Consider the following 13,354-nt stretch of genomic DNA (forward strand, 5'->3'; position numbering starts at 1 on the left):
GGCTAGCCAATTGGCCAACTCATGGCGTATGCTCTGGCCCACATGGGCCTGGCAAAGTCCAACATCGAGTACAACCCGGATGCAGGCCCAGAGGCGTACACCAACTCCAGCGTCCACACCCGCCTCACTTCTTACACGAAGGCGGCAAGGTCAGTCCACGAGCCGGCCTACGATCCGAGGACCGAGGAGCGCCTTGATCCTGAGATCGTGATGCGGGTGGGGGAAGGCAAGAAGCATGGGCGGTTCTGGCTTGGCGACGGCGTCCTCAACACTGGCTCTACTCCTCCTCTGAACCGCCTCCGAGCAGCGAGCACGAGCTCTAGCGTGCCCATAAGTCAACGGCCGACAACGGTGGCGGCACTCTAGGTAAGTATTTTAGTTTCATTCGTCGTTCTTTGACTTTTATGTTCCTTAGCTCTGCAATATTGAAACATTGGGGTCAAATGTTGCAGGCCGAGCTGCAGCAACTTCAGGCCCAGTAGGAGGCCCAGGAAGCTGAGCGGGCGGCTGAGCGGGCCGAGCGGGAGGCCAAGCGTTAGAGGCTACAAGCTGTTGAGGCCCAACAAGAAGGTTTGCTCAGGTTCGTGCAACAACTTGGGGAGCAACAAGGTTGGTAGATCCCACTACACCTGCTTGCACCACATCCACCACCACAATCTACTCCGGTGAGTATGTTTTACTTTCTGTGCTCGTGCTTAGTGTCAAACCTAGAGATGGCCTTTGTGCTAGATTTGTTGATGTGTGGGCCTTCGTGCCGGGTTAGTTGATGTGTCGGCCTTTGTGCCGAAAATGTGGTTGTCGGCCTTCGTGCTGACGTTTTTCTTGTAGGTTTTGGAAACGTCCCCTTGCAGGGGAGGTGCTGCCGAAATTTACATTTTTTCTTTAAACTCCTTACATTTTTATCTTGTCACTCACGTGCAATATCTTCTTTTTTGTGCAGTGGACATCGGGGGCGGCGTCGAACCAGGTCGGAGGGTCGCCGGCATCGCAAGTCGGGCCATCCGCACCCGGACCATCGCTAGGATCGCACGCTGGGGCGCAGTCGCCGTGAGCCGCTTGCGCATTAGTTTCTATGTATCGAACTTGTGAACTTGTGGACTATGAACTTGTGGTTTGTAATAAATTGTGGATTTCGGACAAATTTGGTCGTTTGTAATATATAAATGTGGTTTATAATTTATTGCTGTTGAATTGTGGTTTCTATTATATATATATGCATTGTTGTTTAAATGGAAAAGCAAAAAACAAAAAAAAAAGAAATTTAGAGGTGGCTTTGCCGAGTGCAATGGGCAATGACCATTGCACTCGGCAAAGAAAATTAAAAAAATAAATAAAAAAACACCCTTTGCCGAGAGCCGGTGCTGTGGCACTCGGCAAAGAGGTTTAAAAAAATAGATTTTTTTGCCGAGTGCCGGAGCTGTGGCACTCGGCAAAGAGTTTAAAAAAAATTAGACGCCATCGGCCGTCGACCGACGACGTCAAATGTTTGCCGAGTGCCCGCACGGCACTCAGCAAAGCCTTTGCCGAGTGCCCGAAATTTGGCACTCGGCAAAGCAGCCTTTTCCGGAAGGGGATTCGACGGAGACTCTTTGCCAAGTGTTGCACTCGGCAAAGGCTTTGCCGAGTGCAAAGCTGCCTTTACCAAGTGCAACAGGCACTCGGCAAAGAGCCCGCCTCCATTAGTGCTTTGGCTTCTTCAGCTAAAGAAGCGTGCACCTCTAGGATTCTTGAACTGAATAGATATGGATCGGCATGCACACGCAGCAATAATTACCCTTAAGATGCACTTTGGTCTTTTCTTATGTGATAACTGATATGGCAGGTGCTGTGGACCCATCTCTATCTCCAAAAACAATCATGCGTTTACTCATTACTGCAAATGATTTTATGAGACAGTTTTATTATTCTAAAACACATGACGATCTTCAGAACAATCGTACAAACCTCTTAAGAGGAGACCCGCCACTGTTAATACAATCAAGCCCACAGTCGGTCTTAAATCCTAGCCACCCACCGAACCCTACGTGCCTCCCCTGCGGGATAGCTCCGAGCTATCTGACTCAGATTCAAAGTTGATGCGGAGAAGAGAGCGCTAGAAAAACAAGGCGCTAGCTAGGGACGAACATCTCACTAGGCTATTTGTGCGTGTCCCGAGGACTGGCCCACGTATGCGAGCAGCTGCCGTGCTTCGTTCACTTTGTTGGAAGGATTAGCGAGAATTAAAAACTTATAACAGACGGGCCCACGTTTCTTGGAGAGCATGAACTATTGAACGGTGAATTTTGCGAAATGTCACTGTAGCCGACGTGGACTTACTCCTACCTATCAGCTATCTAGGACCATTGTAAGTCCTCTCCACCATCTCTCCGATTGCTACGTGACGAGTTGATGCATGCACCTTTGTCCCGGCCTTAGTCTGAAAACACTACCGGAAACGGTAGGTACGTCGAGTGCCTGATCGTTTGCCGAGTGCATTCTATCAGGCACTCGGCACACCTATTGTGTGACGAGTGCTGTCGTAAAAATATTCGGTAAACATATTGCACTCGGCAAAAAACCGTATTTGCCGAGCGCCTTAAAGTAAACACTGGGCAAATCATAACGAAACACTCGGCAAACATCAGGCACTCGGCAAAATAGCAGCATGTGCGCCGGCCGTGCAACGGCCGCCAGCTTGAGCGCCCTCTCGTTAGCACTTTGCCGAGTGTCCGTTAGTGACACTCGACAAAGACATTATTTGCCGACTGTTTCTTTATGGCACTCGGCAAATTAATCATTTTGCCGAGTGTTTTGTGTTGACTCTCGGCAAAGTCTAAACTTTTTTTCCTCTTCTGCCCTTGAAACTTTTTCTACTCTCTACATACAACATGTGGTACTCCATGTTAAGATTTGGTATATTTCTGGATCCGTTTGCTATATTTAATTAATTTATTGCATTTCAAGAAATTTTTTTGGTATAAGTCAAATTCCAACCGCAAGTGATTCAAATAATAGAATAAAATGAGTAGAAAAATGATATTCATGTTATTGAATCCGGTGTGAGGCCTTACCCGGGAAATGAAAAGAAATTTTGAACATCTTGTTTAGGAAACACGACCACGAACGTGTGGCCGGATGATTCTTAAATTCTAAAAAAAGCAAACGAAGTCTGAAAATCATGAGATTTGTCAAGATCTCGTGATATCATACGTGGAGGCTGTGGTAAAAAATTGAGAAGGTTTCGGACAATCTATCATGTACGATGTTTACAAACCGAGGTATCTCAGAAGAAGAATCGTAGCGTTGAGAAGGATTCGGTAAGACTTGGAGTCAAAGTGACGGTCGAATTGGGGTTTGACTTTAGAACTTTTTGTATAGGCAATAGAGAACATAGATTGATTCATGTGTAATTTTGGTAATTTTTTGGATCCGTTCGATAATTTTAATTTGTTAAGTACAATTATAGAATTTTAATTGATATACATTTAATTTGAACGACAAATTGCATGAAATAATATTTTTTTCACTTATGCCCTTGAAACTTTTTCTACTCTCTACATACAACATGTGGTACTCCATGTTAAGATTTGGTATATTATAATAGAATAATATTGGTAGAAAAATCAAATGAAAAAAGAAGGAAACGAAGGAAAATGAAAAAAAGTGGGTTTGCCGAGTGCCCCTAATATGGCACTCAACAAAGATGGGTTTGTCGAGTGTCAAATCTGGGACACTCGGCAAACATCTTTAAGGGTCCCACACATACGTAGTTTAGGTATTGAAAATTAAAAAAAACAAAACGGGGGTTTGCCGAGTGCTAAATCGTGGGCACTCGGCAAACCTCCCTCGTAACCACCCCAATCCCGCACCTGGCCGCACACACATGCACACAATCAAACCAGCCACGCGCCCGCACACGCCCACACCGTCGCCCGCCCAGCCCCCGGTGCTGCCCGGCCACTCCCGCCGACGACGCTGGTCTCGCGCGCCACCGCCCGCCCACACCCACAGACGCTGCTGGTCCCGCACCCGCCCACACCACCGGTCAGCCCCGCCGCCCGCCCATAGCAGCCCCCGGCGCCGCCCACCCAAACCCGCCCACACCACGCCGCCGCAAAAAGCTCGACGTCGCCACCGCCCCGGAAGCCCGACGCCGTGACCGCTGTCGTCCCCTCCAGCCCTGCGCGCGCCCGGCGGTCGGCGCCCGTCGTTGGCCAGCGCTCGATGCCCTCTCTCAGCCTCGCGCGTCCACGCCGGCCTCCCACGCGCCGTCCTCGCGACCCTGCTGGCCTCCCACGCCGTCGTGGGCGTCGTCTCCAGCCTCCTGCGACCCCGCTAGCCTCCCGTGCCGCCAGGAGATGAAGCTCTCCCACAGTAAGCACTTCTCTAAGCAATTTTTTCTTGCCCTTTTTTTTCCAGACTTAGCTCCAAACTTTCAATCAATCAAGTGCTCGATGAAATTCCATTGTTAATATTTTCATGTATGTCTCATGTCTGTACCTAAGTTCAAGAAGATGTTGGTCACAGTAAACATACTGGCTCATGGAAAATTGATGAATTTTAGTTGCACTCATTGTCTTTCTCAAGTGAGTACTACAAAATTGATGATTTGCTTTTGGGGTTCTTGGTATATATTGACATCGATAAAAGTTCTGCGATTCGATGCTTAGGCATTAATCTATTCATGTGATGTTTTAGTGTCAAGCCCTGCTTGTATTGTGCATCCTGATTGTACACATTTCCAGGATTGCTTTATCTAGTTACTAGCATCTCATTGTGTTCTTAGTCCCTGATATCTTGCAATATACTGTTCATATGGTTCATTTTAGTTCAGTGTAATTGATCAGTTCCATCATGAAGATGCATTTTCTTGTCGCAACGTCTTGAAGTTAAGAACAAGCTCCTATTGTGATCATCGTACCATGAGTATGTGGTTGTCGGCCATCGTGCCGTTGGTTTGATGTGTATGTGGTTGTCGGCCATCGTGCCGTTGGTTTGATGTGTATGTGGTTATCGGCCATCGTGCCATTGGTTTGTTGCAGGTTTTGGTTACCTCACCGTGAAGGGGAGGTGCTGCCGAAATTTACATTTGACACTGTTATGTTCATTTGTTGCAGGAGAGGCTATTGCAAAGATTATTCCCCACCGTCCTCGACTCGTCACTTTGCAGCACAGCAAGGTGAGGCATCCTACATCCCTCTTTCCATATCATGTTTGTATATCACATAACCTAGCTAGGCGTCTCCCGTTCGAAAGATATACGGTTGGAAATATGCAGATCTTTGCATATCTATAACCGTATCTGTTTCGAATTGTCCACGTTTTTTGGATAGCCCGAGGATGTGTAGATGGAGTTAGTTTCCATGTTCTACTCGGATCCGAGATAGAGTTTCAGCAGCATCTCCCTGTTGTTCTCCGGATACATAATCTCCCTGCCAGGACGTATATTTGGAGAACAGCGGGGAGGTGCTGCCGAAATTCCATCTCGGATAGGAGTAGAGCATGGAAACTAACCCCATCTACACATCCTTGGGTGGGATTATGACCTATCTTCACCTATTAGACAATATAGGAACCTGTAGATGCAATTGATTTTTATATTACTGGCACTGGTAGAGAACCGAGCTTTACTCCCGGTGGGGAACCCCCTCTAGTCCCGGTTCCCCACCCGGGAGCAAGCATCCGGGACTAAAGGGGGGATCCTTTAGTCCCGGGTCAGGAACCGGGACTAAAGGAGGACCTTTAGTCCCGGTGGGTAACACCAACCGGGACTAAAGGTGCCTCCTGACATGCCACGATGGCCGGCACCTTTAGTCCCGGTTGGTAATACGAACCGGGACTAAAGGTTTTTTTCTTTTTTCTTTTCTTTTCATTTTTTTGTTTTCTTTTCAAAATAGGTTTTCGAAGTCGTATTGTACGCTGCTAATTATACATTTATATGCGCATATAGTATGTTTCGGTTCAAGCACAATGAATGTATTAAATCACACAATTCAAGCATAGAAATATATATATATATATATGCATGCATCATATATATATTTACATGCATGCATGCATATGTGTATTTTACATTATATTATTTCATGTGCATATATTACAAAAGATTGCATTATAGTTGTTGTGACATAACAAGTTTCTTCTCATCCTCTAGCTTGGCTTCAATGGCAGTGTTGGGTCGAAGTAGAACTCGCCCTTGGAATCGATGACCTGCTCATTAAAAAATCCGGCTATAGACTCTTGAATTGCTTTGATTTGGTCTTGCCGTATGACCTTTTCCTCCAACCATCGAGTCTACAGGTTTGAATTAAAGGAAAATAAATTAATATATGTACATATATATATATATATATATATATATATATATATATAAAGACATAGTAACACAATCAATAATAATAATTAAATGAATATATAGTGTATTTTTAACGTACTTTGAGTCTCTCTGTAGGAGTTCTTTGGGAGAGCACCTTGATAAACTTGCAAACATAGTAACCACAGTAGTTGTTCCCCTGTTCCTGCCTCAGACACCACTTTACGAGAAAAAGATTTGTCATCCAATCTGGTGATCCGGTGAAAGCTATATGTTTAATTTATAAAGATGATGCGATTCAGGGGACTTACTTTCAATGGGATTACATTCAGTGGCGCTTTGCATTTTTCCATGTGTTGCTTCTCAATAAAGGTTTTCCAAACACTGCCCAATAAAAAATTTGCCACGTCATCAGATATAGTTAATCATCATGTTTGTGTGTATATATAGTTGCTAGAGATCCCGAAATTACCTCTGGATAATATCTATCATATCTTGGTAGTCTTGTTGTGGTTTTCTCATCGAGTCATAGATTATCAAGTGACTTTTCACCAGATCGATGTCCATCAATATCCAGTGATTGCTGCATGTGTTTATAGGATATAACGCATAACACTCATTAATTAACTAGAATCAACATATGAGCCATTAAGGCTATGATCGACATGATTAACACTCACTTGAAGTTATAGGGAAAGAGTATATCCTTCTTGTGGCGTTGGTTCACTAAGAAGTTCATGAGGTTACTCTCTGACTCAGACTTCCAATTAGTCATTGGAGTAATTGGGTCTTTGAATACTATATGGGGATCAACAAAACCAATTTCATTGCAGCCTTCCTTTCTGAGCTCTGTCATTGTAAATCTGCATATATATAGTACTTGTTAGGATAATTTATATGCATATACACACATATGATGAGTTTAATAATAGATCGAAAGAATTATTACTTACAGGCAATAGCAGCTAATGATAACTTTGTCCAGAGAGGTAAGGTGGCATAGTTGATGAAATTCTGCAAAGTCAACATACATAACATCATCGCCACGGAACCAATGTTCGTCTCTAATTCTGACACCAACGCAGAAGTCTCCACTGGTAGACGCCTGCATGTACCACTTGTTTAGCAGGTACATTTGCGTCCCCAGATCAGATAAGGCTTGAGGGTTGTATAGACTCTGGCCTAGTACAAATTTTTTCTTCCAAATATCAACCTCCGCCGCACTCTCAATGTTTCCATCACCAAACATCTGGTAAAGGTCGAGACCAGTCTCATCAAGAAATTCACCAAGGTGATCCAAATCGACATCCGGAGGTATGTTTGCCTGATGCATTAATCCTAAATTCGAACCATATTCATTACCAACAACTAGCGGGGGGATTGATTGGTGCGCTTGTTGTCCGAGTTGGGCAACTCCTTTCCCTGCCCGCTTCTTTTTCTGTGCCGCCTCAATTGACTTGGTGAGAGTGCGGTCATAGTCTGATAACGTTGATTTGGACGGCTTACGAGATTCCCGCTGTTGATGCTGGTAAGAAGTCACCTTTTTTCTTAAAATATCCGGAGCTACGAAGAAGTACGGTTTCTTTGGGTTTCTCCTTGCTTCTTGATTCATTTTAAGTTTGTCATAGAATCTAGACATGTCTTTTTTATATGCATCAGTTCCTTCTTCCTTCTCTTCAGATATTATTTTGGGAATAGCCCTTGGTTTCACGGTGGCTTTCTTTGCAGGCGGGGACTGATTCTTCGTTTGAGGGGCTGGCCTCTTGCTAGGCTTCTTGGTAGGCGGGGGCGGGGGAGGCGTTGGAGACCTCCTTGGAGGTGTTGGCAGCGGCGTTGGAGACCTCCTTGGAGGTGTTGGCAGCGGCGTTGGAGACCTCCTTGGAGGTGGCGGCTGTGGCGTTGGAGACCTCCTTGGAGAGGGTGTGGATGCAGCCTCGTCTTCCAACACAATGTCATCGTACAGAGCACTATGATGATCTGGCGATTGAACAATTGGATTTAGGTTGGGGGAGGATCTGCTACAAAAAAAGGAATGACATATTATTATGAGCAGATTGTTAATTATTTAAGCCAATACAAATTAATGATGTAGTGTTTTCATCCGCACGTACCTATGGTGAGGTAGTTCAGAAGGAGGTGGAGCCGACATCCCTGGAATGATGATGTAGCGCTTGCGCCATAGAATGAATGTCTTCTCCGCTTCTCCTAGAGTCTTCTCGCCATCACCTCCAGGAATGTCAAGAGGCAAATCACTAAAACCTTTTTCAGCTTTATCTACCGAGATGGTGGCATATCCTTCTTGGATTATATTCCCATGAATCCTTGGTGTCTTGGTTCGGTCGATAGGATTAACAAGACCGATAGCCACCTTGATTGTGGAATTCTCCTTCGGAATGTGTAGCTCACACGTTGTACAAGGTTCAGTGACGTCATCCATAGGGAAGCGCAGTCCTGTGTCCCCTTGATTTGGTATCTCCGTGGAAGCGCAGCTGCTTTTCAACTGAACAGATTGGCTAATGTTGATTCCTGGCTCTGATGCCTGCTTGCTTGCACTCACTGCTATTTGCACTTGCCTTTTGATTTCCTCCTGCATTCTCGCTTCAAGGTTTTTTTTCCCGCTCCTGTGCTTCACGCACCGCTTCCTCCAACCTCTGGAGCCGGTGTGCCTCTTCTTCCTTCTTTCTCTGGCGACTTCTGTAGGAAGGTCTGTCCTGAGGGAATCCATGCTCCCACGAGACACTTCCTTTGCCTCTAGTTCGGCCACCATGTTCAATAGTCCCGATGGCGTATGTCAGCTCATCCTTCTCTCTGTTGGGCCTGAACGCACCACTAGCAGCAGCTCTCTGAGCATAAAACAATCTTTCTGCTGCTTCTTGTAGTCTTGCGCCATAAACGCACTTCCCTGTCTCCTGGTCTAGTGTTCCCCCATGAGCGAAAAACCAATTCTTTGCACGTTCTCCCCACTCGAGTGATTCTGGTTTGATACCCTTGGCAAGAAGGTCTGCTTCCATTTTGTTCCACTTCTTAATGGCAGTCGGGTAGCCACCTGATCCCAAGGTATGGTGGTATGTCTTCTGTTGGGCATTACGTTGGTTCTTTATCACCCGACTCACACCCTCTTCTGAAGTCTTGTACTGTACAAACTCATCCCAATAGGGCCTCTGCTTTGAGATCGGGCCTGGGACAGTAAAATCTGGTGCTATGTTCTTCTTGACATACGTCGTGTATAGGTGTTTCTTCCAAGTCTGAAACTGGGTGGCCATCTTCTTCATTGCCCAATCCCTAACTCGCTCCTTCAATTCATCACCATCTATTATATCATCATAATCATCTGTTTGGAGCGTGAAATGTACCAAGACATCATTCCAAATTAACGCCTTGTCACGATCGGAGACAAAACTGATATGAGGAGCATTGATCTTCTTCTTCCATTCACGGGTACTAATCGGGAGCCGGTCCCGTACAAGGTAACCACAGTGGTGCACAAATTTCATTTTATTCGGCCCCCCCGGTTCTCCTGTATCCACATTGAACTCCGAGATGATGAAGCGACCCTCCAATGGCTTTTTGGGACCTCAAACATTTTTACTCTTCATTGTAGTTGTTGATGTCGATCCAGAGGGCTACAAAACATAAACATTATTTTTAATGTCATGAGCACACATAAGACATATGATAATATATATATAGCTAATAATAAAAAATATATACTTGGCCAATATGTTGTTGCTCATTTTGTTCAAGAGCTAAGTACTGACTCCCGTCATCTACATCCTCTTGCACGTTATTTTTAGCACCATCATCGCCGGCAACTTGAGTGCCAGTGTTGATCAAATTCATCATCAACTCCTCCTCATCCATATTTCTCGGGTCGGCCATCTAGCTTCAAAAAACAAAACCAATATATAGTACGTCAAATCTTTGCTTATTACATGCGTAAAATCTACAAACAATATGCATTATTAAATCTTGCCCCTCGATCACGGACGCAATTCGCCACACTAGGACGAACTACGTCGGTACTAGGGCGAATTAGGGCACGAGAAAGGGCGGTGTGACAAGAGTGGCGGTGCTCCACTCCGCCGTATATATGTCTGTACACATGGGTGAACGAGGGCGGCGGTGCTCCGCCGTATACATAGAAACGCATGGACGAAATGCATATGAATACAAATGACGTATATATACGTGTCGGCGCGGTGGCCGGTGTGCTGACGACGATGACGTGAGGCGGGCCGGCGTGCTGACGACGACGACGACGTGAGGCGGGCCGGGGCGGTGTCGGTGCGTGATGTTGTGATCCTATGTACCATGTGATCAACCATGTAGTCATTCATCATATGAGAAAATTCTATGTTAATAATATAAGTATAAGCCATTATGAAATGTAAGTATATGTGTCTTATTGCTCATATAACCATTACTATTTCCGAAATGATAAGAATTTATTTTCTTCTTCTACAGGCGATCTCTGATGCTATGATATAAAGTTTGAAGATAGTCTTCTCGGAAAAAAATATGTAATGCTCATATTACTTTAGCAACATTAATATATTATATCTGTATATTCAAAGTTCACAAATGAAGAAACATGTGATATTTTTGATAAACTAAAAAACGCTTAGTTTATAAACTGCGTATCAAAATTGAGTTCCTATTTGACCATTATATATCCTACAACAAATCCTTCAAAAAAAAAGACCCTACATGAATATATTTGGATAAAATTTCGTTAACAAACATTGATCTATGAAGATAGAAAAAATTCTTCTATTGAAACTGCATCTTGAAATAATGGCATATCATATAGTGATGAATATATGGCGGTTGATGGGCTGGATCATTAGCGGATGGTTCGTAGCGTTGTTTCCAAATAATATATAGCGTGTTTATTATACAAGCCATGGATTTACATCGATCTAATTAATTTCTAAAGTAATTTCATTGGTGATCCTTAATTATACTTGTCATTTAGAGTTCCAAATATTCAAAACTTGCCTTAAGATATGTTTTTATTTAAAATCATTTAGAGTTCCAAATATTCATTTTTAGTTTCTATAGATTTTGTGATTCAAAATTTGGAATTTTCAATCGACCTCGACCGTTGACACATGGCTTACACCAAAGTTGTAGTTTTCGACGTGATCTATAACTCGGCAGTGGAGGGCTCGGACGAATGTACAAAGAGATCGACGAATATATCACCTCGAAGCTCGGCAGTGTACGTACTGGAGGGCCTCGGGCCGGCGCGGTGGGGCAACGCGCGGTGGAGGGCCTCGGGCGCGGAGGAGGGCGCGGTGGAGGGCCACGGGCAAGCGCGGAGGAGGGGCACGGGCGCGCGCGGTGGAGGCCGCACGAGGAAGAAGACGGTGGCGCCGGTGTCACGGAAGGCGAACGGACGCGGCGCGAGGTCGAAGAAGAGGGCGGCGGTGTTCGACGAGGAAGAAGACGAGCAGATCGATCTGCCAGGCGCTGGAGGTTATATAGCAGAGGAGAATTACTCCCGGTGCCAGCCACCAACCGGGAGTAAAAACCCTTTACTCCCGGTGCGTATTACCAACCGGGAGTAAAGGTGCCTTTACTCCCGGTGCGTGTTACCAACCGGGAGTAAAGGTATACCTTTACTCCCGGTTGGTAACACGCACCGGGAGTAAAGGCTTTTTTTGGCGGGCCACGAAACTGCAGCCCACCTTTACTCCCGGGTGGGCTTCCCACCCGGGAGTAAAGGTGGCCTGCAGTTTCGTTTCCCGCCTGTTTTAAGCAATAGTCTTGTTAAATACAATAGAAATGCAATAGTTTTTATTAAATACATAGTAAATTAAATAAAAGGCATAAAATTATTTTGTTAAAAATATGAATTTTATTTTTGTTTATTGCACATAGGAAAAATCGATAACCTAACTTTTTTTATTTTTTGTTAGAATTATAAAACATAATGTAACTAATATTTATTATTTCGTTAATGCAAAAATGTAGTGTTTAATTAAAATTATTAAAATTATTGGTTTTGGACAGGAAATTTGTTTTCACATCATTTTAACGTTAATATTTTAATTTTTCATCACTCAGTATCCTAATTTACCTTTTTGAGAGAGAAATCCCACCAAATCAAACATTGATTTAATTTGAAATATGACATAATAAACATCTGAATTCACAATTATTACATAATATCTCAAACACACACTATATTAAATCACTATATCATCAAGTGGGCACAGCAGTGAACTTCTTCTTTACGTATGTCCCTTGGTTATGATCGCTTCGTAACCATGGAGTGTCCTCATCATTTACCAAGATGCTAGGGTCTTTGTTCACTTTGAAGGGCGGAATTCGGTCATCCTTTTCATATTCTTCTGACATGTCCGACTTGTCCTCAATTCCCACGATGACTCTTTTCCCTGAAAGAACTATGTGGCGCTTTGGCTCTTTGGTTGAGTCATTATCGTTTTTCCCTCTTTTTGGTTTGGTAGACATATCATTGACATAGAACACCTGATTCACATCCTTGGCAAGGACGAATGGTTCGTCTTTGTACCCAATATTACTAAGGTCTACTGTTGTCATTCCATACTCGTTGTCTACTGTTACTCCGCCTCCGGTCACCTTGACCCATTGGCACTTGAACAATGGGATCTTCAAAGTAGGTGCATATTCTAGTTCCCATATTTCATCTATGCGTCCATAATATGTCTGCTTATTCCCATTCGGGTCTGTGGCATCTATGCGGACACCACTGTTTTGGTTGGTACTCCTTTTATCTTGGGCTACTGTGTAGAATATGTTCCCATTTATCTCGTACCCTTTGTATGTGATGATATGCCATGATGGTTGCATAGCCAATAAATACAGTTGCTCATGGATGCTCTCATCACCTTGACATTTTTTTCGCAACCAACCGTCGAAAGTTTCCATGTGCTTATGCGTAATCCAAGCTTCAGTCTTCCCTGGAAACTCGGATCGTAAGAGATCCTTGTGTGTCTCAATATACGGATCTACCAAAGAGGAGTTCTGTAGAACTGTGTAGTGCGCTTTATTGAAATAATCATCATCCGTACCAAT

The sequence above is a fragment of the Miscanthus floridulus genome, chromosome 15 (assembly GCF_019320115.1).
Source record: "Miscanthus floridulus cultivar M001 chromosome 15, ASM1932011v1, whole genome shotgun sequence".
NCBI lineage: Eukaryota > Viridiplantae > Streptophyta > Magnoliopsida > Poales > Poaceae > Miscanthus > Miscanthus floridulus.